The sequence below is a fragment of the Melopsittacus undulatus genome, chromosome 6 (assembly GCF_012275295.1).
Source record: "Melopsittacus undulatus isolate bMelUnd1 chromosome 6, bMelUnd1.mat.Z, whole genome shotgun sequence".
Taxonomy (NCBI): domain Eukaryota; kingdom Metazoa; phylum Chordata; class Aves; order Psittaciformes; family Psittaculidae; genus Melopsittacus; species Melopsittacus undulatus.
The window spans coordinates 41,744,185-41,769,393 of record NC_047532.1 but is presented as its reverse complement, the minus strand read 5'-3'; the positions used below and the strand labels follow the sequence as shown (position 1 = coordinate 41,769,393).

Here is a 25,209-nt window from a genome sequence, read left to right as displayed (position 1 = left end):
GTGCACTCTCTGATGAGATTACACCTTTGGTTGGAAAGACAACTGTGTTAGCATGTGTATATTCTTTAGCCAGCATCTGACTTAATACATGCAACACTGGTAAAGAAAAGTTAGTATCACACAGTCAAAATGAAGTATCTTCAATGTATGAAGAGCTGGCCAGCTAACGACAGTTTAATCTGTAAGCTGGTAACACTGTGAATCAGCCATGCCATGGGTGCAGACTTACCCAACTGCTTGATGCACAGCACTCCAGCAGGATTTGCTAGAACTGTGCAAGATTTATTCATATGGTCTCAGAGCCAACAATGATCTGATACTAAGGAACAATAAAAACCAGCAAGAAGAAGCAGGAGCCAGGCTAATCAGAGTTGGGTGCAACATTAAAATAAAACTCCAAAGATTAGCTACTGGAGTAGATGGGATCAACCAGGGGAAGTGAACAGTATTTCCTCCTCTTATGGAAATATGACTTTATGTGCTCACCGGAAATATAAATTACAAGTAAGCCAGGATAACTTTACCCTTTCTAAAAAAGAACTGTAACCTTACTAAATTAAGTGTATGCTGTACAGCCTACTGACAATTTTATTACCTTGCAAAAGCTTAGTTGGCATGTGTAAGAAAACTGTTTTCACCCCCCTTACCCATAGCAAGTCAGCCTTTTACAAAGATTTCCTAGAGATACAATACTAAGCAGAAGGCAAATAGTTACCTCCCTCTTGCCAAGCTGCCAGCAACCCCACTCTGCGAGAGGCTTTCAGAGGTACTCAAACTGCACTCGGGCACTGCCAGGAAGCTTGTCAAGTCCCATGTTGGGGAGGGAAACCCCCAATACATGCAGACCACTAAGAACTCAGCCTCAACTGCCGCAAGCCCCAAGAAACAAGTACCTCCCATTATTTCACCTCTGCGCCTTGTTTTCTAAGCTCTAAAATGGGGATAAGGAAATGCATCACCTCTGTTGGGCACTCTGCTATCTACCAAGAGCAAAGGAACAATCACATTGTTTATTTGCCAACACTTATTTAATGATTTTATCCTAAAAGCGACAGCCAATTCTGGCTAGTAATGCTAATCAAAATTACCACAGGATCTGTTTGGCTGTCCACATTAACAACTACAACTTCACACTACATATTTTTCATATGGACCTTCCAAAATTAGGAAATGCTTAGCAGTTTGTTGGTGGGACTGGAACTAAACCACAACACCCAGCCACCCACATACAGGCACCAACAAATAAAACCATACAAATCATTGCTTCTGCCTGTGCTCCTGGCTCTTACCAACCTGCCCACAGGTCCCCGGCCCAGCACAAGAATGCTTCCTCTGCCCCATCTTGCCCATTCCTAGCCAGGTTCTTCCAGCCAGCTCCTGCCCTCCTGTTCTGCCACCAGCACTTCCACCCCCTGGAGTTAGTTCCTACTGCCACCATTAACTCTTTCTATGCTGGGCTGAAATCCCACCAGAGCAATAAAAATGAACTCTAATATGCTTTGCACCAACTCACCTACAACTGAGCAAGTGGCGACAATGTGAGATGCTCTTCCCCGTCATTTCATTAACTCCCCACCCAGAGACTTTCCCAAACAAAATTAAAAGAAAAATATTAATAATTATGTATATATATATATACACACACCCCACAACACAAAACCCATCACACCAAAAAAAACAAAACTAAGCTACACTAAGGGGAAATCCTGCCTGACCAATTTGGTGGCCTTCTATGATGGGGCTACAGAACTGATGGACAGGGGTGGAGCAGCTGATGTCATCTACCTGAACTTGTGCAAAGCATTCAACATTGTTCCACATTACATCCTTGTCTCTAAATTGGAGAGACATCAATTTGATAGGTGGACCACTCGGTGGGTAAAGAACTGGCTGGATGGCTGCACACAAAGAGTTGTGGTCAACGGCTCAATGTCCAGCTGGAGACCAGTAACGAGTGGTGTCCCTCAGGAATCGGCACTGGGACCGGTCTTGTTCAACATCTTTGTCAGTGACATGGACAGTGGGATTAAGTACACCCTCAGCAAGTTTGCCGATGACACCAAGCTGTGTGGTTCTGTTGATAGGCTGGAAGGAAGGAATGCCATCCAGAGGGATCTTGACACACTTGTGAGGTGGGCTGATGCCAACCTCACGAAGTTTAACCATGCCAAGTGCAAGGTCCTACACCTGGGTCAGAGCAATCCCAGGCACAGCTACAGCTTGGGCAGAGAAGAGATTCAGAGCAGCCCTGTGGAGGACTTGGGGGTGTTGGTCTGTAGTGGGACTGTAGTGACAGGACAAGGGGTAATGGGTTAAAACTTATACAGGGGAAGTTTAGATTGGATATAAGGAAGAAACTCTTCACTGTGAGGGTGGTGAGGTACTGGAATGGGTTGCCCAGGGAAGTTGTGAATGCTTCATCCCTGGCAGTGTTCAAGGCCAGGTTGGACAGAGGCTTGGATGACACGGTTTAGTGTCAGGTGTCCCTGCCCATGGCAGGGTGGTTGGAAGCAGATGATCTTAAGGTCCTTTCCAACCCTAACTATTCTATGATTCTATGAAAACAAAACAAAACACTAACCTTTACATGCACTAGTTTATTGTGATTTTTAAGTAGTGACAGTATTTCAGATAGTGCACACCCATGGCCCCAAAAGCAGGGTGAGGAGTGTACATGTGTGCATGCTTGTGAAGCAATTGTTTCTCTGTCAATACAGCTCATCCTCTGACCCATCCAAGTTCCCAGCTGCCCAATCACACAACTTTAAAAGCAAACAGCTGGGCATGCAGAACTCACAAGCCAATCCTTACATCTCTGGCAAGGACCATTGGCCCAAGCCTGAGGACCCTACAGGGGCCATTCCTGCCCCACTACTTCACCTTCCTCCTTCAGCTGACTGCTAACAAAGACTAAGTTTGCGCTATAAGCCAGGCAGCCAGCTGTTTTGTAAGCAGTTAAATGATAGAGTCAGGCGTACTGAATTGTGTTGGGCAGTGGCTGGGATCCAGGATCTGCAACCATCTGGAAGTTTGCTTGGCTTTTGTTTGAAGTCTTCACAGCACTGATGGATGGAAACAAGCTCCCAGTTCTTCTGCCTTAACATAAAGATAATTAAAGCAATTTTCTCCCCCAAATAGCTTAGAAATGAAAGCACATCGTGCAAGTGTCAAGAATTTATTTAAGTAAAACCTGACTCTTTGGAACAAAAGAACACCCCAAAACAAAACCTCAGTTCAATCACAGAAAACAGTATTGTCAACAAGTTCCTGTGACTCCTTATTGTAAGAGAAAAAATTCAGATGCAGGACTAACTGCATCCTCATCTTTCCAAGAAAGATTAACTACTGCCTGACAAAAGCTGACTTCTGCTGAGAAAGAGAACACCACAGGCCAGTACTGAGGAAATTTCAAGCCAAGCTATAAGCTACATAGTACCTTCACTACATGCTGATTTTTTCAATACCTTTCCAGAGTACCGGTGCAAGCATAACTGGCAATTTGTTGTTTTTACAGACACTTCTGAAGTTGCAGGTGACCCAATTTAGATCTCCCTTACCATATCACTGAAAATATTTCTTCTTTGGCACTGCACATCTATTCACTTACTTATTTCTCTTTTTCAAGCTTTTCCATTATATTTCAGGATAACTTCCACCTTACATCAGCAAATATAAATTTAGATGGTTTGATTTTTAACTACTAAAACTCACATTTGTGAAATGTGATCTTGGGTTTTTTTCTCCCCTAAGCCAAAGCACAAACAAAGATTATCTTGTATTCTGATTTTACTTTGAAGCTTGTGATTATCCTGAAATTAACACACTCCTTCCTTGAGATTATCATTAGTAAAGTTTTGGATACAAACCTCCAGCTGTACTCTGAGAAGTGATCCACCACTTTCATAAAGCTGTTTTGGAAAGCACCTTTACTGTTTGACTTGATGGTTCAAGCTCTTTGAACGCTGCCTATCTCCTTTTATCAAGCTATGCTACATAAGGACTACCAATAAAAGTGAATATCATTAACAGAACATATGAGCGCAATCCCACTATGATTGCAGCCACATCAAAGTTTCAGCACCAATACTGTACAGCTCCACACATACATAACTGCAAGTGCAAGCAGACCTGGAAAAAATTATTTTTATCATGTAAATTCATTTAAAAAGTAAGGATGAGGTTTATAAGTTTTGCTGTTGCAACAAATGCCTTGAGTATTTTCCTCACGCAATATTCTGAGACAAAAGGTCTTTTTCTGTTCTTCCACCCCCTTGAAATCATGCTGCCACCTGTATGCTCCTTATTCCTGTATGAAAATACTACAGCCACATATTCTTTCACAGCCTTGCATAACGCTCTATACATGAAAACTAGTTAGGTCTTTCTGCTTGCCTTAAGACGTTGCCTGTTTGGATAGCTGGACTAGTTTTGGACTAGTTTGATCAAATTCTGAAAAAGATTTTACTTATCAATATCATGCATTCATCTGCTGACGCTGCCTTTTGGCTTAAACAGTCCTGTATGCCTTCATAATGTTTACATTTGATGGCTTCAGAGATAGTAAAGTTCATTGAGACTTTTTTCCTGTTAAATATTTCTCCATCTTATGACAAAGACTTTCTATACTTCCACTCATGCTTGTAACCGTCACCCACAATTCTACCACTTCAACTTTATCCATCTTTCACTAACACAGGTAATCAGAATGCATGTTTTCCCAAAGAAGCCCCAGAAGGACTTGCAATTAATTTCCCTGCCCATCTCTACTGAAAGCAAAATAAAAATCCACCCTTTGGTGCATGCCATTTGCCATGGTTGTATCACCACTAACAGACCACATTCACACTATGTTGGGGCAAACAGTGTGAAAAGTTGCACAGCAAAGCCTCTGTATCTGCTTTAAAAAAAATCTCACACTAATATTGATCACAAAGATCATGAAGAAATGATGTTGGCACAAAAACATAGAAGCCACACTAAATCTTTGCCTGATATAGCAGAAGAGAGCAGATAAAAATGGTGTTTTTCTCTTTCTTCCTCCCAACAGTCTATTCTGCATATGGTGAGAGAAGAGTCAGGTTCAGTTCCACCTAGTAAATCCCTCTGCATTGTTGAAAGTTGGGAAACATTTTCTGCAAAACGCAGAGATGTGCACAAATGCTAAACCAGAGATACTTTATACAGTACACTACTAATATAAAATACTCATTAAAGAACTCCAGAAGACAGTTAAACCTCACTTGTTCCACAGAGCCAGGATACCGATAGGTAATTAAGACAATTACAAAAATAAGTTATATCCATATAATTAATAGAAAATAACTCTCCTGAGGACATGAGAGGAGGAAAGTTGACAGATCCAATCTGCCATCCTCATGTACTTTCTAACTTGAGTACAAAACCTCTTCTCACCATCTGAGGCTAGTCTAGGCACCAGGCCAAAGCTTTTCAGACAGATCTCCCACTGCCACATCGCTAACCCACAGCCAGAAAGCAGCACCTCATCCCTTCCCAATACTGCCCACAGCTTTTCAGCTGCAGGAAAAAAAATCACACCACTGCCTGTAATGAGGATACACCAAATTTGCTCAAAGGTGGTATTATCACTGTTCAAGTGAACTCATTCATGTAAGAAAGCATATTACTATATGTGCTTATATTTCATTTAGAGAACATCAAACAATATTAAATGGTGGCAAGGCCACAAATAATGCAATCTACTTGCAAACTATTCCCTTCATTATTTTCACTGTCTTCACGTAGCCGTACTTTCTACCTCCCAACTCTCACATTTCAGAAGATACTTCAACAATTTATCCACTCACATTTGTCCACCAACACTAACCCAACAATTCAGAATGCACTGAAATGAATAAATTTTTCTAGACTACAGTGTAAGGAAAAAGGGACTAGAGAAATAAGGATTAAGGCAGATGAGCAAGGACCCAGATCTGCTAGCAGGGATAACACTGTAAAAGTCTATAAGGTCTGAGAAACTAAAAAACATCTTACAGCAACTTTTTAGAGCATAATTATCATCCTGTTTGACTGTACTATCAAGAAATGCCAAAACGGTTGATGCCTACCTTCAGTGATTTATATCCACAAATATTTCTTTAAAGTACCATAGCAGCTCTCACACATCCACTGAAGCAACCTATTCAGATGCATAAAAATTAAAGTGTAGTTGCCTTGTACATTAAATAGATTGCGGTTACAGAAGTATATGAATGACTTGACTCTTGTATTTTTGCCAGAAGCGGCTGCTGTGGTAGAGATCAGAGACCCTTTTAGTTGTACTCGCTAGGATTGCCTAATTTCCACCCCATCGCCATTTCCTGCCCACTGAATGAGGCAGCTGGAACATCTGGATAAGCACGTCCAGCTCTGTTAACCAAAAGGGGAAAGGGTAAAGATATAATACCACACACATGAGAGCTTGTATGGAGAAGACAATTAGGTCTCAGAATTTTACTGTTTTTGCTCTTTAGCCATTAGATTTGCATGTATCAGTTCAGGGCCAGCTATAAATAATGTAACCCATCCGTTCTGTACCAAGTCCTGTAAAAGTGTGGTTCTAGACCTCCATGAAGCAAGTTGGAACATGATAGAGCAGCAAAAACCTTAATGAGCCATAAGCTGCTACCTTGTTACAACACTTGATCTTCCCAGCATTGCAGGAACAGCTTAGTGCCACACAGTACTCTGCAAGAGTCATGCAACAAGGTATTATCCGTGTGTCTGACAAAAGCCATAGGGTATTTCTGACTTCTGAACGTAAGTCACTATTACCTCAACAACAGCTGAAGTTAACCAGGATGTGAAATATGAAGTAATTTTTGTTTGGTCCTTTAAGGTTTTTGTTTGTTTGTTGGGTTTCTGTTGTTGTTTTGAGGTCCTGCTGAGCTAAACATAATTTAGTTTAATAACAAATAACCCCAGAGGACACCATGTAAACTGGAAGTGACATAATGAGGCACCACAGTAGGAATTACCCACCTGCTTGAATGCAAGTGAAGCACAGACATACCAGAACATTATGTTTCACTTTTTCTTATTCTGAGTTACTTTCATCATTATTACCTGAGAGCAGAAGAGCACCTAAATCACTAACTTCTGATTAGGAAACAATGAGAAAACAACTGTGTCAAACAAGCTACACTTGTGAACGTTATCAATATATTCATAGAATTGCTATAAAATTAACCCTTTGTTCTCAAAACATCTAACATACATTTCCTGCCAGTACAAAATAAGCTTGAGAGTTTCAGAGCAGAGCTGAATGCCTGAAGGTTCACGGTACACAAAGCCAGCAGCAGATCACTCTTCCAGGTATCAGACTGATCCAAAATCTTAAAACTGCCAAGACTCCACAGTTTACATGGGGATTATTTGTGATATTGGTGCCATTTCCTCTCCACCTCCAAACCACATAAAGTCACTCGTGTAGGAAGAGGCAATGTATGTGCATGGTCTGCTATCAACACAGAAGTAGTGAAAGCACCATTCTCTAACAGACTGGCAGCTTAAAGTTATGATTTATTTCTAATTTAAAGATGTATTTTTGCCATGCCTTTCTCTTGCCCATAAACACTACCAACCTTCCTGCAGCTCAGCCTGCTTCTGGGTTAGTCTCCAAGTCTAGGCTCTCTATATTCACAATGCGGCAAGCCATCATAGCTTAACTGCCTCCACTGTTGCCAGGTCTGTGCCTTAATGTTCCCCTCTTGCACATGACAGCCAAAAGATGAGGCCACTTCACTACATTCCCATTTTCTCATGTCGTTCCCTTTTCACCTATGAATGTCCTTACCAAACAAGCCAGAAAAGTTCTGACCTATTCCTCAAAACCAGCTTTTGAAGACACCCATAGATTTTCTCTCTCTGCATGGCTGGCGGGCAGGTACCCATCAACAGTGACTATGATCCAAAAGCAGTGCCCTCTGGTCCTGCCAGATCAGACCACCTGGCCTCTTACGGACTCCTCAGGGACCATATACCACAGCCTTCCTGTGTCATCTGTACCCATCTCAGAGCCAAGACACAGCTACCTTGGCTACAATGCTGGGCACACCCCCACTACACATGTGGATGGACATGTTCCTCCCATACAACAGCCCTGTGTCCACATGACTGCATTTTCAGTCATGCACAGGCCACACGTCACACCCACTGTGTGAACAAGAGCATGAAGCAAATAGGAACAGGACAGAAAGGAATGCAATGTGCCACAAACACAGATCTGCAGCCCCTCCCTCGCCCACATCTAAAGCATCCAAGAAAAGCCAGCAAAGAGCTAACATTGTGCCAAATTAAGTATTGTGTATCTAGCTGCTCAGATCCCCAGACAGATTGTCAGATGGCACTGGTTGCTCAGGAGGGATGTTTCTTTTGCAACACCAAATGCTGCACTGTGAACCTCCGGTCTGGAGCATGACAGCAGAAGTAACCTCAATGCACAGCTGAGAATCAGCTTTAAGAACTGTGCAACCAACAGAACGTAAGTCACACAGAGATATAATTAAAAGGAAAACCCAATCTCAGTATTGGAAAGCATGGGTGGCTAATGAATAAGCATGCTAAAGAAAGGACGGGCAAGCAGGATACTGAGAAAACAAGAATGGAATAAGAAAAATCAGTAAGGCGGAAAACAATCCTGTAAAAAAACCAGCATAAGAAACAGTTGTTTTCTTTCATTTGCTTTTCTTTGAGATGCCACATCTTTTAACACTTTCCAGCATCAGAAAGTCAGGACTTGTAGCTCTTCCCTCCCCAAGACATGCTTTGAAAACAAATTTCCTACTTAACCTGCCAAAGCAGATTTGACAGCAGCCAAATGCCCCTTTGCCCAGCTCAGGGGATGACACAGTGGAAACCAGCCTTCAAAAATTGTGTTGTCATCCTTCAGTCAGTACAACTGAATAGGAACAATTTTTTCACCTTAAAAGCCATAGGGTCCAAATGCAGCATTTGTATACTAGAGGAACAGCACCAACACATTCTGATTAAACATGTCAACTTACTTTTTACCCACTTCTTCAATGTTTAATACCATTAATAAGGTATCCACTGAAATTAGACTATAATTTCCTCAGAGTATCTCAGAGAAGAACAGGATATTAGTATGTGCTAAGTAACATAGAATAAGAACTGGGGAAGAAAAAGACCAACATTTTAACTGTTCAAGCCAAACACTCAAAGCAAAACACCAACCATGCAATCACCCCTTGGCTAGGAAAGCAGACTGCCCCACACATGCACATATTCAGCTGAGTCTCAAACTTGCATCTTGAAACAGATCTAGAAGAATCAGACATGTGGTATATCCCAATTTTCCTTATCTTGTTACAAAAGCAGGGCTTTTTTCCACTTTCCACTTCAATCTAAGCCTTTAATTCCAGACACTGAAGTATCAAATAAAAGGCAAAATACTAATTCACACAGTACAGCAACATACTTCATGAAGGAAGTCAAGCCCAAGCTGTGCTTTTGCTTTTCCACCTTACCACCTCTATCAGCACTTACAGACAAAAGCCACTGTTCAGGCTTTTGAGTTCAGGCATCACACACTCCGAATAAACCACAACCTCTGCAGTTCCAACTGTGTCACTTGTGCTCTGTTAATTTATCTTAATAAAACGATGCTTCTGCCTGCCATACGTTTGCTAGTAACAAGACACTGAAAGCAATTCTTTCTCCTCTGTGAGATGACATTACACGAGACTGCAAGAAATACAAGCTGACCAGAAGGAAACCTACTCAATGCTTTCATTATCCACAAATGCTATCATATTTTTTTTCCTCTGCTGCATTATTCCACATCAGTAAATAAGTAACAAGAGCAATGCATAATACTTAATAACATATCTACATCAGCTCAAGTGTCAGCAAGCATAAGGTCACTTATGTTACATGAATTGCATTGAATAGGCAACACAATAAAGGTGATTTAGAAAATGGAATAAATTCTAGCAGCTAACTAATCTTGCACTAAAGAAAAATGGTAAGGTGATCTTGAAACAAAATCGGGACAACTCTACTCCCACACTGTTTCTGCCTCCAGGGTCCAAAATGATCACACCATCCTACTTCACTACAGTGAATCATGCAGAAATACTTCAGGCACAAGATAACACAGGGGTTTATATTACAAATGTTAGCATTTTATTAGCGGGTGAACAAGGAACAGGAAGCAACCATGTAAAATTGACACAGCTGCACAGAGGCCCAGAGAACCACCTACAAACTAAGCAGAACACATTCTTTTTTGCCAGTTTAGATTAAAAGCATGGGGAAATCTGTCCATAACATCCCAAGGATCTTAGAGGGTGGCAAGGGTCACCTAAAAATGTTGCTTATTGAACCTTTTATTAGCAGCCTCTTGAGAGCAGTGTCTCTTTCCTCAACATTGCATATGAAACATTCCTGAAAGCATGAAGTGTATGTTTAAATACATATATATACACACACGCACCCACTTTCTATTATTAGAGTCCTGTGCAAGAACCTAATAATAGAAATGTCCAGAGTTACGTATAAGGCAATTATAAGAGACTTATATATAAAGCATGCTTTAAAGTATGTGCATTGCTGCCACAGAATAGCTATGCACTGTCAGTGTAGTGAAATCAGACAAGCCTATCACATTTGTCTCCAGAGATTTCAAGTGTTTCATTTCAGTTATCATAAATAAAAAAAAAACAAAAAACACCACAAATGCAGAATACTGAATCCTTCTTGTCACTCCACTTAGTAGCTTCCAGAGGAACTGGAAGCAGATACCAGACGAAACAAATGCCACACATCAGTATTAGCTGCAATCTTTGTCTTCTTCAAGAAACAATATAAAATACACTTAATTACTTAGGAATTGTTTGATACTTCATATTACACAAATAACATTATGCATAGTTGCAGTTTAACGAGAGTATCCAAATGGTAACTTTCTATATATACCACCATTATAAACTGTCACCACTAGAGATACAAATAAAGTATGTTTCTTATACAGTTGGTGTTGTAGTAGGCATTTTGTCTGTTATCTGCTAACAAACAACCCAATTTGCTTGTAAACAAAGGATTCCTTAGATCAAACACAGAAAGCATGTCACTGGTGAAACCACATGTTTTAATCTCTAAGCTCAAGGAAAACCATCCTTTCCCAATTAAAAGCACTGTGAAGATTTGCTCAAAGCTGTGTTACCTGGGACCTCCAGGGAACATTCCTGCTCAGGAACAGACTTCAACACAGACTACGCTTTTCTTGTGTACTTGCGCAACAGCACAGTCATCTTTCATCAGAGCAGATCACAGACTTAACATCCACAGCGGCATTTCTGAAAGGCAACTAATCTCTCCAATACTGTTACAAATTCCACAATAAATCATGTTTAATTAGTTTGTGCTTTTTTCCTGGCTGTCCGCAATCCAACAAAGAGGAGGCTTCCAATTTCAATTTTGCAAAGAGGTGCTTAGAATAAATCGGTAAAAATGCAAACCACTGCATCCCCACTGGAAACTGGAATCTGCTCTCTGACACACCAACATTCCTGCCTGTAGATGGCCTGTTACCGTTGTGTATCCAGCGTCTCCTATTTCCACTGCCTTGTTTGAAGAACTTCCCTCTTCCCACATACCTTCCATCTCCAGGGACAATCACACATGGACACTAAATCTTGGCCATAAACAACACAACTTTTGATACTCCTGTCTCCAAAGGATCCTCAACTGCTGCCGTTCAGTGGCACAGAGAAGATCACCTAGACACAAGTCCTCTGTGCAACATGTTTGAGAAACCCTTTTTCTCACCAGTATTTGGCACAACCGGGATGTACACAGGAGCTGCTAGCTTCCTCCACTGTTTATTTTATTTGCTGTACACTAAGGACTATTGCAAACAAATGGGACTTTGGTTTTGTGCACTGTGCTGCAAGTTGTTGTTCTGTTGCATTGGGACATTTGATTTCCAGTCTTAACACCCATTACCATGGCACCCTTGGTGGAGAGCCAGAAAGCCCTCCCAGAGCACCCCAAACTGCTGCTCCTACAGGTCACTCCATCTTCCTTCATGTCTCTCCTTTTGAGAGGAGCAGCGAACTGTATTTAGTAGAAAAGCACTGTAGAGCGTAGTTCGTTTTATTCAGCTGTATATAGGACATTTATGTATTTATTTGTATTTTGTAGGAATTAAGATCCTCACACTACAAACATTTATTCACACTGTAACTTGCTAGTGCTCACCAGACCAGTAACCTGCATTTTTTGTGGGAAAACCCAATTATATTAATTAGAAAGCTCATGAATACAACCACACACATGCAGAAGTTTGCTGCATGATCTGTATGTGTTTTCTTGCACAATTTATAAATTGTTGAAGTTTAACCACCCTTAACTGCTCCTCTCTCATCAGAGAAGTTCAAGAAATCTACAAGTGGAAAAAAAAATGAAACACAAATTCTCTGTTAAGAAAGAGATATGACGCAGAAATCTACTTTCTGCTCACTAAATGCCACATGTAGAGGGAAAAAAAACAGTGCCAGAATAAACGCACTTCAGATGGGAAGTTACAGACTTTTCCGAGAGCTTGCGGTATGGAGTTACACCTCTAAACTACTTGGCTATAGTAGAATATCAGCTTATTTTGGATGCTGTCTTCATTTCTTCTCCTTTGGCCAACTATAGGCTAACAGCATGAAAACTCCCCCTCATCACCGTCCCAGCAGTGACCTCAAACCCAAACCAGGTGAGTCCTCAATGGTTCAAATAAAACTCAAAAATTATAAACTAAATCAACTTGCAGACTCATCTCTGAGCATAAACTAGCTAACAGATACTGAGCTGGGAAGAACAACATGCGATACTCCTGGGGCAACAGACATTTCTGTCACAGCAGGGTCCCTGATACAACCACAACTGCTTTAAAACTAACTAGAGGGAACCACAAAGCGAAGATTAAGAGAAAAGCACTAACAGACTGCTTCTGTGTGAGACCTGAAATGACCCCAGGAACACTGCCAGGAATCATTTTCTTACTGGTAGCACTGTCAGCCTGTTCTGACCAGAGAGACACATGGGCAGAAGGTGAGCAAGGGTACTGGCGGACCAAGTGAGAGAGGCAAGATTCCTCCACTCAGGAAGCAGCCTACTGCCCATTCCTGAGGTTTATGGAAGAGATGCCTTTACCTATATTTCCGACCAAGCACACACATCATGTCATCCATGTCTAGACCAGCTGCTCCCCATCAGACAGGAGCGGAGCTCCAGACCAGTACAGGCAGCAAGGAGCTAGCAGGCCTGGCAGTCCCAACCCTTTTTAAGCAAGCTGAGTATTTCTCAAAAAAAGTTGAGAAACACCATTTAGACTTAAAACATGTGTGCAAGTTTGAAATCCCATTACCTAGCACATTGTTAACCTCGAGTTAGACTGGTTTGGCACCTTTCAGGAAAGTACTAGTTGAGCCCTGGGCTCTGCAGGGTAAGCGGTTAGGGGATACAGCAAACGTGGTTAGGGCCCAGGGAACCAGGATACGTGAATTCTGTTCCCACAGATCTAGCACTGAGTTCAAATCAAAAATAATTTTAAAAAAAGGCAGCACAAAAATCCGAAATAACCAAAAAACACACCAAACAAGAATATTCAATTTTTCCATATCTCAGTTTCCCCATCTGTGATGGAGAAACCACCACTTTAGGGAATCGAGCCAATACTTTTAGGTACTTGAAGCACACAAAGAAATGCAAATGAAATACTAATACGGAGAGAGGCAGCTACCCCCCACCTTTTATTTTACAGATATAGATGGGATAAGTGGTTCGTTACATTTAACTCCAGGCCGCACCGCGTTAGCCAAAACCTTATTTAAATAGAACATTTCTGAGAACCGGGAAGGGGGGGAAGGCAGAGGGGAGGGATGCAGATGTGGTCTTAACCTAAGCGAGATGAAGCTTTTAAAAGGCTTGTTCTTTTTTCGCCCCGTCTCCTGGTACCATGCCATGTTAAAAAGGTGTCTGGCAAGCAAAATAAAAAGTTTCCAGGGTTTTCTTTCCCAGAGCCGCCTCAGCCAAGAGCCGGGCGGGGAGGACGGGGCCAGAAGTCGCTCGCGCCTTTCTTCGGCTTTTTCTCTAACATGCCCCCTAGACCCAGACGTCCTGAGAGGGAGCTGCGGGCGAGAAGCAGCCGGGCTGGCCTCACCTGCCCGGCACCCCGGGCTGCTCCCGTCCTGCCATCCCACGGACCCGGCTCCTGCGGGGCAGCCGCGGCAGGGCGGGGGCCGCCATGCACGCACCCACGCGTGCCGCCAGCCCCGCACGCAGCACCGGCCGCTCCCCGCGCTTTCCCTCCCGGAGCCGCACCGGCCGTGCCCGCGGCGGGACGCAGGAGAGGGGAGGGCGTCCGGAGGATGACAGCGCCCGGCCCGGCAGCCCCCCGGGATTACCGGGCGGTGCTGGAGGGCCTGTCCGGCCGCCAGCTCCTCGCAGGGCCACGGCGGGGCTGCTCCCGCCTGCCCGCACGGCGCCGTTCGCCGCAGAGCTACCCGCGGAGGCGCAGAGCCGGCGGGGCCCCGGGGCGAGACGGGCCGGGCGGGGAGCGCAGCGAGAGGAGGGGGCGGCAGCGAGAGAAACTTTCCGCCAAGTGCGGCCGCGTCCCGTCGCCGCCCCGCGATCCCGCCCCGCCGCCGAACAAAAGAGCCGGGACCGGGAGCGGCGCCTCCGGGGGCGCGACACGGCTCCCCGGGGCTGCGAGCCGAGAGCAGCTCCGAGTCTAGACGAGACGACCCGAGCCGCTGGGCTCCCCGCCCAGGTCCCCCGTCCCCCACCGCGTCCTTACCTGGCGGAGGTCTGGTGCAGGGCGCCGAGCCGGGCCGGGCGCGGTGGTGAGTCCCGGCTAGCTAGAGCGAGTGCCAGGAGGGCTCGGCGGGGATTCCGCCATGTCAGTGATGTCGGCACCACATGGGGCCCGCGGACGGCCCACGCTACCGCGCACTCTGGAGTAGAGGCTCCCGCCGAAAAGCCGGCTCAGGCGGGCGGCGGCGAGACGCGGAGGCCCTGCTGCCCCCGCCCCGCCGAGCAGCGGCTCCGCCCCGGGACGGCCCCACGCCGCTGCCTCCGCCCCGCAGCCGGGCAGGGGGAGCCGCGAGGGGCGGCAGGGCTCGGTGGGGGCGGGTCTCGGCCGCGGCCCAGTCAGGCAGCGCCGCATCGCTGCGCGACCCGTGCCGGCTCTGCAGCCTGGGAGGGTGCGAGCGCCCTTTTCGCCTTGTCCGCCCTCTGCTCCTCCGATTCCTGCATCGTTCCTTATTGTCACGTATCACTCCTGGAGCAGAAATAGCCCATCGAGTCTTTCACCAGCTGTCGTGGCAGAGGCTGGTCCCTGTTGTCACGAAAATCCCATTTTTTTTACCAGGCAAGCCCCTCGTCCTAAGGGGTAAATACTGGGATTTGCCTCATTCCTATATGTCCTCCCCTCAGCATCTGCTGCAAAAGCAAGACGCCACATTAAAAGAACCCTTAGACCCACCCAGGGTGGTTGTTCCTATGTTTCCATCAGCTGGGAGTGAGGAGAAGTTTTACGATATGTTTTTCAGAGCTTTATAAATGCTTTGATTAAGTTGTTGCAGCCCAAAAGAAGAGAAGTTTTTCTGCCGGGTCTGGAAGAGAGCCTCAAGGAACCACTGGTCATTTACCTCTCAGCCATGCATCCAGGTGATATAGGAATCATGACTAGAGCCTTAATCTGTTTACAGGGAAAGCTTAAAATAGGGCTTGGCCTTAGTCACACCACAGATCACAGCAGTGCTATGAAGGGGCATTTGATTTGGCCTTTGAGTAGCTAACCCTCCTCTGCAGAAGCTAACCACCCATATGTCTTGTGCTCTGCATTCGCTCTGTCACTTCAGTGTTGTTTTTTCTTACAGCTTCTATCACCAGTCGATCTCCCCTACCCATGAGAGCAAGGCTTCCTTTCACAAACTAGAAAACCTGGTGAAGTCTTAGGTGCATTTTCATCAGCTTCCATTATAATATCAGCATGATGTTTTTCTCATAGGACTCCTTGATGTTCTACTTCTTGATGAAATTCAGACTAAAGAAAAATTGGTTTGACATAAAAGTTCCGTAAAATAAAGACATCATGCCCAATTAGCCTGTTTTTTTTAATTGACCAAAACACAGAAAAATGAAAATAAAGGTATCTGAAATAGATAATCCCTACAAAAATAACAAATCAGCATTTTCCCATGGGAAAGATTTGTCAATGTAAAATGGCCAGCCACCACTAAGTATTGTTCATTCTTAATTGCAAAAACTTTCGTAATGACTAAATTATAAAAGTAGAAAAATGTTTTGTTTTATTAGTGAGCCAAAACACACAGACTTTTTGATGATCCTGTATTGAGTTAGAGTCAGATGAGATTAATTATTCACTAGGGTGATAAAGCCCTTACTTGGTCTCATAGACTGTTTTGTGAAGATGAGAGAGAAAAGGGACAGTGAAGATGTTGGGTTAGAAAGGAAAAAAATAATCACTGACCCAAGTTTGAAAATTACTCCAAAGAAAAAAAAAAAGATGAAATTTCAGTTGAAGTTTAAATAAAATCAAAATTTAAAAAAGAGTGTTTCTTTTCATAAAGAAAATATAGAAAAGAATATAGAAGAGAAATAGAAATAAAACTGCACAACTGACTTATAGCTTTCCTACCCAACGGGCCAGAAGATGGCTAGGTCCTCATTCGGAGAATCAAAACAGAGGCCCAAGGCACAGAGTTCCAGTCTCACCTAGAACTGCAGAATTGGCCAAACACACGAAAAAAAAGAGGAAAACTAGTCCAGGCCTGGAGCAAAGGCATACCTCCTCCTTGGAGCACTTTTTATTCAGCCCCACTGCCCTGATGAACTGATGAGCAGATATGGTTAGCAATAACTCCAAGCTGATTCAAAGGAAACTGGGCATGGCTTATAAACTGAGGAAGGGAGCAGGGAAGAGTGCAGCAAGGACCACTTTTCCTGAGAAAGTTCCAACATAAATAACAGATAAAACTGTCTTTACTGCCTGAACCAGCTCATCTAGGAAGAGCACTAATCAGACCCGAAGGAAACCGTCTTTTGCCCCTGAAAAAGGGTTAGGCTAAGTGGTGACACAGCAGGGACAGACAAATTACACTGGAGAAAATGACTGACCTAAACTACCATCTAAATAAATACAGACCAGAGCTATGAATTTAACTGTTCTGTTTTGATGAGTCTGGGTTTTTTTCAATAGCATGCATATTCTGGTGTCCTCAACATAAAAAGGACATGGTACTGTTAGAACAAGTCCAGAGGAGGGCCACGAGGATGATCAGGGGACTGGAACACCTCCCATATGAAGACAGGCTGAGAAAGTTGGGGCTGTTCAGCCTGGAGAAGAGAAGGCTGCGTGGAGACCTCATAGCAGCCTTCCAGTATCTGAAGGGGGCCTATAGGGATGCTGGAGAGGGACTATTCATTAGGGACTGTAGTGATAGGACAAGGGGTAATGGGTTGAAACTTAAACAGCAGAGGTTTAGACTGGATCTAAGGAAGAAATTCTTTACTGTTAGGGTGGTGAGGTACTGGAATGGGTTGCCCAGGGAGGTAGTGAATGCTCCATCCCTGGCAGTGTTCAAGACCAGGTTGGATGAAGCCTTGGGTGATATGGTTTAGTGTGAGGTGTCCCTGCCCATGGCAGGGGGGTTGGAACTAGATGATCTTGAGGTCCTTTCCAATCCTAACTATTCTATGATTCTATATTTTTCCTTTTATCACAGTGAGATCTTTTTGTTAATTCAGGAAGCAAGTGGTATCAAAATGCAATAGCATGTCTCTTCCATCTCCCTTCCCATGTGCACCTGTTGGAGACAAGCAAGATGAAGCAATGATGCTGCCTCCTTCCTCAGTTTTTGTCTTCCATCCATGACCTCAGGACAGTCATTCCCAAGCTGGAGGTGCACCGGGACCAGACAGAAGCCCCGAGCTGCTTTCAAGCAAGAACTGTTTAGCCATCACGTAGTCACTGCTGACTGGGGCTGGATGCAAACTAATTCTAAATCCCATATTCTGCCGCCATCCCCATCAGCCATCCCTTCCTATTTGTTGACAAATCCCAGAGAGGGGCTTATGGAAACTCTCTCTGTACAGTCAGGATGTGGCCTTGGAGATTATACATCACTGAAATGGATGCAAAGACAGTCTTTATCCACACAGGATACTTTCCCTTCCATTTCTGATGGGATTACAGTTAAACTTTCACTATTCCCACAAGTCCCACATTCTGTATTGTAGAGGGCAGGCAGGCAGGCTGAGATGGTGGCACCAGTGCTATTTGACAGTATACAGAGAATGTTTTGATGAATTTATTTGCCAAATACTGGTTCTGCTCACACACTGGCAGGGACTGTAGTCACAGAAGTTTTCTCTTCATGTGCATTGTTACATCTCTGAGCATCTGAGGGTGGGCTGCCTTGGGACTCAATGTCTAACAGGTTACATTTACCCATAGCAAGAGCTTCAAGTTCAGACTCCTGCTAGTTCAGACTCTTACTCTCAGGGCCAGCAGCAAAATGAACAGAGAAAAATAGACATTCAGCAAGAAATACACCCTAGGTGACCCCTAGGAAGGCTGAGAGTAGGCACTGAAGCATCCCTCACTTGGCACCTCACTCTCCCAGGGAAAGAATTCTGCAAGATAGGAAGGACAGGATGCTCAGAACAAACAACTGAATGATGTTCTTATGGAAAACATCCAGAACAAAATGACATAGCACCTCTTCTCCCTCCACCTTGTGATCACAATTTATTCCTTCCACTGAGTAAAGATAGGACCATATAATCTGTTTTTTTCTTGTTAATAAACACTTTTGGGGGCCCTTGTCTTAATGTATCCCATATCATTAAAATTGGTGCAATTTGCACAACTGGGTACTCAAAATCATAGAATCATAGAATCACAGAATAGTTAGGGTTGGAAAGGACCTCAAGATCATCTAGTTCCAACCCCCCTGCCATGGGCAGGGACACCTCACACTAAAGCATGTCACACAAGGCTTCGTCCAACCTGGCCTTGAACACTTCCAGGGATGGAGCATTCACAACCTCCCTGGGCAACCCATTCCAGTGCCTCAGCACCCTAACAGTAAAGAATTTCTTCCTTATAGCCAATCTAAACTTCCCCTGTTTAAGTTTTAACCCATTACCCCTTGTCCTCTCACTACAGTCCCACTACAGACCAACACCCCCAAGTACTTCTCCATAGGGCTGCTCTGAATCTCTTCTCTGCCCAAGCTGTAGCTGTGCCTGGGATTGCTCCAACCCAGGTGTAGGACCTTGCACTTGGCATGGTTAAACTTCATGAGGTTGGCATCAGCCCACCTCACAAGCGTGAAGTCCCTCTGGATGGCATTCCTTCCCTCCAGCATATCAACCAAACCACACAGCTTGGTGTCATCGGCAAACTTGCTGAGGGCGCTTTCAATCCCACTGTCCATGTCACTGACAAAGATGTTGAACAAGACCGGTTTCAACACCAATCCCTGAGGGACACCACTCGTTACTGGTCTCCAGCCGGACATTGAGCCATTGACCACAACTCTTTGTGTGCAGCCATCCAGCCAGTTCTTTACCCACCGAGTGGTCCACCTATCAAACTGATGTCTCTCCAATTTAGAGACAAGGATGTAATGTGGAACAATGTCGAATGCTTTGCACAAGTTCAGGTAGATGACATCAGCTGCTCCACCCCTGTCCATCAGTTCCATAGTCAAATCCTACAGTACTATCTGATCACAGTAATCTTCTCTCACTCTTACCTAAAAAATAATTTAAAAAAAAAAGCTAAACGCAGATTAGACTATACAGATTAAAACATATTGGATTCCTTCAATCTTGACGATGTTTTATTTTCAAAATGGTGCATGGGGACTAGCAGAAGCAAGAATATCTGGGTAAGCACACGTATGTAGTTTGTAGTTCGTAACGGTCACTTTTACTGCAAGGAATCAAAAATTCTGCAGGGCACTTTTTAAATAACTAGGGCATGTAAACATTTACATCAACCAGGATTTCTATCTGTACCTCTCTATTTAGAGGAAATGAATGCTAGTTATTCACTCAGTGTATATTCACGTTGTTGCATTTATGAACTGACCAAGTTTGGTGAGGAGTTTGTATTCACAGTATTAATTAGCAGATTTTTCCGCTCTTCAGATACAGGTCAGTATCTCTCATGCTCAGTAACACATGCAGAAATTAAGTCCCCAAAATGTTACTCTTGGGATAAGGTCAAAAGACTAATCACTGTAAGATTCTGAAATAAAAGTTATCTGCTTCTTGCTCCTGGGATGCATGGTAACCTTGCATTGCACAACAATCTGTGATAAAAACAATTACCTACTGGACATCCTTGTATTACATTCAATAGGCCAGTCCTTAATTTGGTCTTTCAATCTCTCAACCTAAGCAATAAACATGCCCAGTCAAACTCTACTAGAAGTCACTAAAAACCCAGGGTCTTCTCTGGCAGCTAGGAGAGGCCCTCTAAATGCCAGTACCATTATTCCAAAGGTGCAATTTCTGATACAACAGAAGTTGTTGTTTGTCAGGGATATTATGCTATTAGTTGTTTCTTAAGCTTTACAAAGGCATCATGGAAAGAAGATATTCCTGTTGCCCTCTCTTGCATGAGGAGCACCACTGTCTTCATAATTTATCCGCTTGCAAGCTGAGGACTTACACAGGGCATTTTTTACATTTTTTCATCTACATTGGTTTTATAAGTTTAAATAAGTTTCCATCTGCCAAGAGCTTCCAAAGAGCGTTGGCACTTAACCAATTCAAGAAGCTTGCCATGAAGATTACACACCAGTTGTGCTTATTCAAAACAATAACTTTGACCACTGCACCAGAAGAAAATACTCCCATTTATTGTTTTATAATCACGCATCTCTGCAGTGTTAGTTCCCCTATTGCCAGCAAGAAGGATGTTCCTTTTGATATTTAACAAATATTTCAGCTAAGTCTCCTTAACACTCTGCAGTTCTTTGGCTGGTTAGGTTTGCTTTGGTTTTGTTTTGCTGAAAGCTCTTGTTTCAGTTCATGCTCTAAAGAAAACAAAGCACTATTGCTTGCATTGTTAAAGCCAAAAGTAGGGCCATGAAAAAAAAATGTTGTTCTTAGGAGATTTTGTGGATTGGTATTTGTGAAACAGCTGGAGATGAAACATACAGCACCAATCCTGTCCAGTTGCTCCTAGTCATGTTGCACATTCAGGAAATTCATAATTAGGTGGTTATATCCCCAGTGTTTCCCCTGCAGCACTATTTACAACTAGCAGTTTATCTTATTTCTTGTCCTTAAAAAAAACAAAAAACACACAACTGAAAGCACCACTACAAAGGAAGAAGTGGGAGAGAAAATACAAGCAGGATTGACTTAAAATATGCTTAATAGTTTCTTTTCACTGTAAAAAAAGTCAGATGTTTTCATTTCTGCACATACCAGCAAGCTTCTCCTGATCCATTGCCCTTTTCTATCACAGTACTTTTCCTCTGTGCTGTACCTCCTTCCTCTTCACAGTATTTATTTTGCCAGTTAATTTTTTATTTTGCCTTGCCAGTCATGCACCCGCTTTCCTGTAAAGGGCAGCCACACCTGACAATTTAGAAATAAACACTTTAGTAAGTAAACATTTATTTTTCTTGCCAAATGGAAAGAAATGGGGGGTTTATTCCTAGCTCACTCCAAGGTTTCTAGTGAATTCCTAAGGAGTTTCTGCTCTTTATTTTTACTTCTCTAGCAGTATCATGCAAGACTTTTTCTGTACACTGGGAATCTTCATACTGCATGCTACAAATAGTGATGTCAAAAATTAATATGAATTTTAAAGCAGGGTATAAGTTGAAGGATTTTTTTTCTTTTCATAGCCTTTAAATAGAATAACCTTATCTACTGTTAATTACATGTGCAATGTGGAGATTTTTGTATAGAGGGAAATGGATGAGAAACTTGATTTAAACTGTTACCAGTGATTCAGCAGGTTTGCTCTGCAACAGTGAAGCATTAAAGATAAGCCTTTCAAACAATCATTATTACTGATTTTTCCCCAAAATAATTTTTAAAAATCACCTGGGAAAAATGAAAACTACTTAGATAACAGTGCTCGTTAAAGTTCAGGAGTTTCCATACCTGTAATTAGGAAGTGCCACAGAACCACCAGTGCCTCGGAAGCATGGCTTTTTGGAGATAAAAAAACCCCACAGCAATTTCATAACACATACAGTGAATACACAAATAACTCTAAAACAACAAAAACAGTCATCAACCCCTCTGGAGCTGGAATGGCAGTTCCAGCCCCTGGATCACACAATCACCATAAATCCCAGCAAGAGGCTAGGGAAAAGCTAGCCCTCATCCCAGCCTTCCTGCTAGTGCTTCTTATCAGGGGAGCCTCGGCCATTTTGCTGTGCACTTGTGGTTTCCTCCTCCCCTCTGAATTTTGCTAATTGTATTTTTAGTTACAAATGCAGCAGAAATACAACCAGACAATATCTTACTTTTCCCATCAGTGAGCCCCTCTGATTCCCTGGCTGACAGGATGGAAGCAGAAGGCTCACTGACTATTTTTGACTGGAGATGCCCAGTTGTGCCGAAGTACAAGTCCTCTTTGGAAACATCATGGCAAAGCACAGTGATTTTCAAAGAAAGACAAATCTCCTCAAAAGCTCTATAGATCTGCAATAAAGCAAGATCCTTTATGCCATGTGGGAGGCCCTTATGAAAAAAAGTTATCATCAAGTTACAATATATTATCAAAAAAAAAACCCAAAAAACAAAAAAAAACCCAAAACCACAAAAAAACCCAAACAACCCAACACTGAAGAATTTGAGAAAATTTCACCTCAGATTCCTCTCCATCAGTGACTTTTCCCAGAGTTTCCCCAAAAAAGGCATGGAAATACCAAAAGTGTTACTTTGAAAAGCAGTCACACTTTAAAAATTATTTATAACTTTAGCAGACTTCAAAGGTGATGCCTGATATAAATGTATGTTTCATGTTGATCAAGAATTGAGTCTGGAATATAAATGTTTTGGTGTGGTCTTGGAAAAATCTCTTCTGCTAACTGTGCCTCGGGCTAGAATGATTTAAAAACTAGTGCGTATTTTACAATTCTGTTACTTCTTTTGTCTACAATAAACTGCAGGGCTTAACCTCTTCTTCCTGCTCTGTCACACAATCACACCCAAATTCTACCCACCTTCAACTTATTTTTTTAAACAAAGTGAAGATCTAGCAGGCTGCCCTAAAGATCAGCAAAACCTGGAATTACTTTTTACTAAGAGAGGCACAACCACTACAAACAAGGCAATACAAGCAGCATTCTGTCTCAGCTCCTGCCTCACTGCATTGCAGCCCAGCAGACCACAGATGTGATACGCAGTGATGTGAAATGGTGTCCTGAGGTCATTTGGTGGCTGATGGGTCAAAGATGAATTTATCCTCAGGGTCTCATACTCTATGTCCATTGTGTTCATATAACTTCTGTTTTCTCCCAGCTCTGCTTGCTGAGTGAGAATGGGAAGGGGCAAAGATGCCAGGAGAGCTGGTCTCCCTTACCACAGGGCATATCTCTTCTCAGCCAAGGTTGTGAAGCCATGGTTACATGAGCAGTAAGACTGAATCTGTGTACTCCGAAATTTCTTCTCAGCGTATTTATCCCAAAGCAGGCATGCCTGCTGAATTTGTCAGAGCGCACAATACAGTTCATGTCAACGTGACACCTTTAGGCTAACTTTGCATCTGCTCTGGGATTCAATGTATAGCTGGAATGGAAGTGACTGACATCTGGCATAAAGCCTAGCTGTTCAAAGTTAATCCAGCAGAATTTTTAAACTAAACTGGAACTGGCAGAGGGAGCATAGACCATACAAATACTCAGTCTCATATGGCAGCACTTTTAAATCCTGTCCTGTCCCTGTCCCGGTCCAAAAAAAGAAATGCATTGTGTCATCACACCACTCCCTTAGTCCTTTGGTGTTTTGGTTCTTCTGAAACTATAAAATACTGACCCTGTCATTTCTGTAATGGAATTCATATAAATTCCTCATGAAAGCATATACCTACTTGGAAGCAATACTGAACTGATATGAATAATTTCTTCTGAATGGCACTAAAATCCTTAGAGATTAACCTGAAAATGCGACAGTCCTTTAGAGCACTGGGACATGTTTTTATGTTTAACTTTACCCTGAGATTAAAAGACTCAAAATAGACTTGGCAGTTCATTATATGAGAGAGTTATAAGAGTACTGTGAAGTATTCAGAATAATCAAGTAAGCACATGCAAGATCAGGGTCCAAGATGGAGTTACTTGGAAAAAAACATAGTTCTGTCTGGCACAAAAAAAATGCCAGTGATGAACAGAATGCTAACTTCAACAAATACTCAAGATATGCCAGTATCTTACATTACATTTCTTGCATATGGTACATGTGGAAAGAGAAAAGCAGCAGCTAAATAGTCCTGTCGGGGAAAGATTTGACTTTCAGATAATTTTATTTTTCTTTGGAGACTCAGTCACTCATCTCCTCTCAAAAGCTTGAACTTGATCCTGAAAACGGCTCAGTTCCATTCATCAATTGACTTTATCACTTCTCTTTAATAATAAAAAGAATGGCACCCAAGTATTTTAAACACAATTCACTGAATTTAAAAGACAACTCTTGCAATCTGTAAATTCTGGATCCAAAACTTAGCTAAACAGAAACTTACCTGTGGGGTGGCTGTGGGATGTGAGGAGAGATCGTGAGGGAGGAGCAGGGCAGCCCCGGGACAGGAGGGGCAGCCATGAGATGTGAGGATGGCTATGACAGGAAAGCAGGGGCAGCCATGGGATGTGAGGGGATCACTGTGAGGGGCAGTTGTGAGGGGAGATCATGAGTGGCCATGAGGAGTAGGGCAGCAGCTCTATAGTGTGGGCCACTGTGGGGGGCATATGAGGGGTGGCTGCGAATGGAGATTGTGAGGGGCAACCATGAGGGGAGATCTTGAGGTGAGACCAGTTTGCCCTCAGTCACATGGTTTAGTGGTGGGCTCAGCTTTGTCATAAAGGTCTTTTCCAGCATACTGCATCCTATTCTGTGATTCTTTGTTAACCAGGGAATGGAGGAAGCATGTAAAATGAGTTGATGCAAATGCTACAAAGA

The 25,209-nt window shown here is 43.1% G+C and overlaps 1 protein-coding gene across 1 annotated transcript in view; it reads right to left on the bottom strand.

Annotated features, from left to right (window-relative positions):
* FNDC3B (fibronectin type III domain containing 3B) overlaps positions 1-14,990 on the bottom strand; it is a 204,490-nt gene extending 189,500 nt beyond the window's left edge. The window contains exon 1 of the mRNA XM_034063887.1: positions 14,828-14,990. The gene's annotated coding sequence lies outside the window, so the exon portion shown is untranslated. The remainder of the gene's footprint in view (positions 1-14,827) is intronic.
* Positions 14,991-25,209: the final 10,219 nt, after the last annotated feature.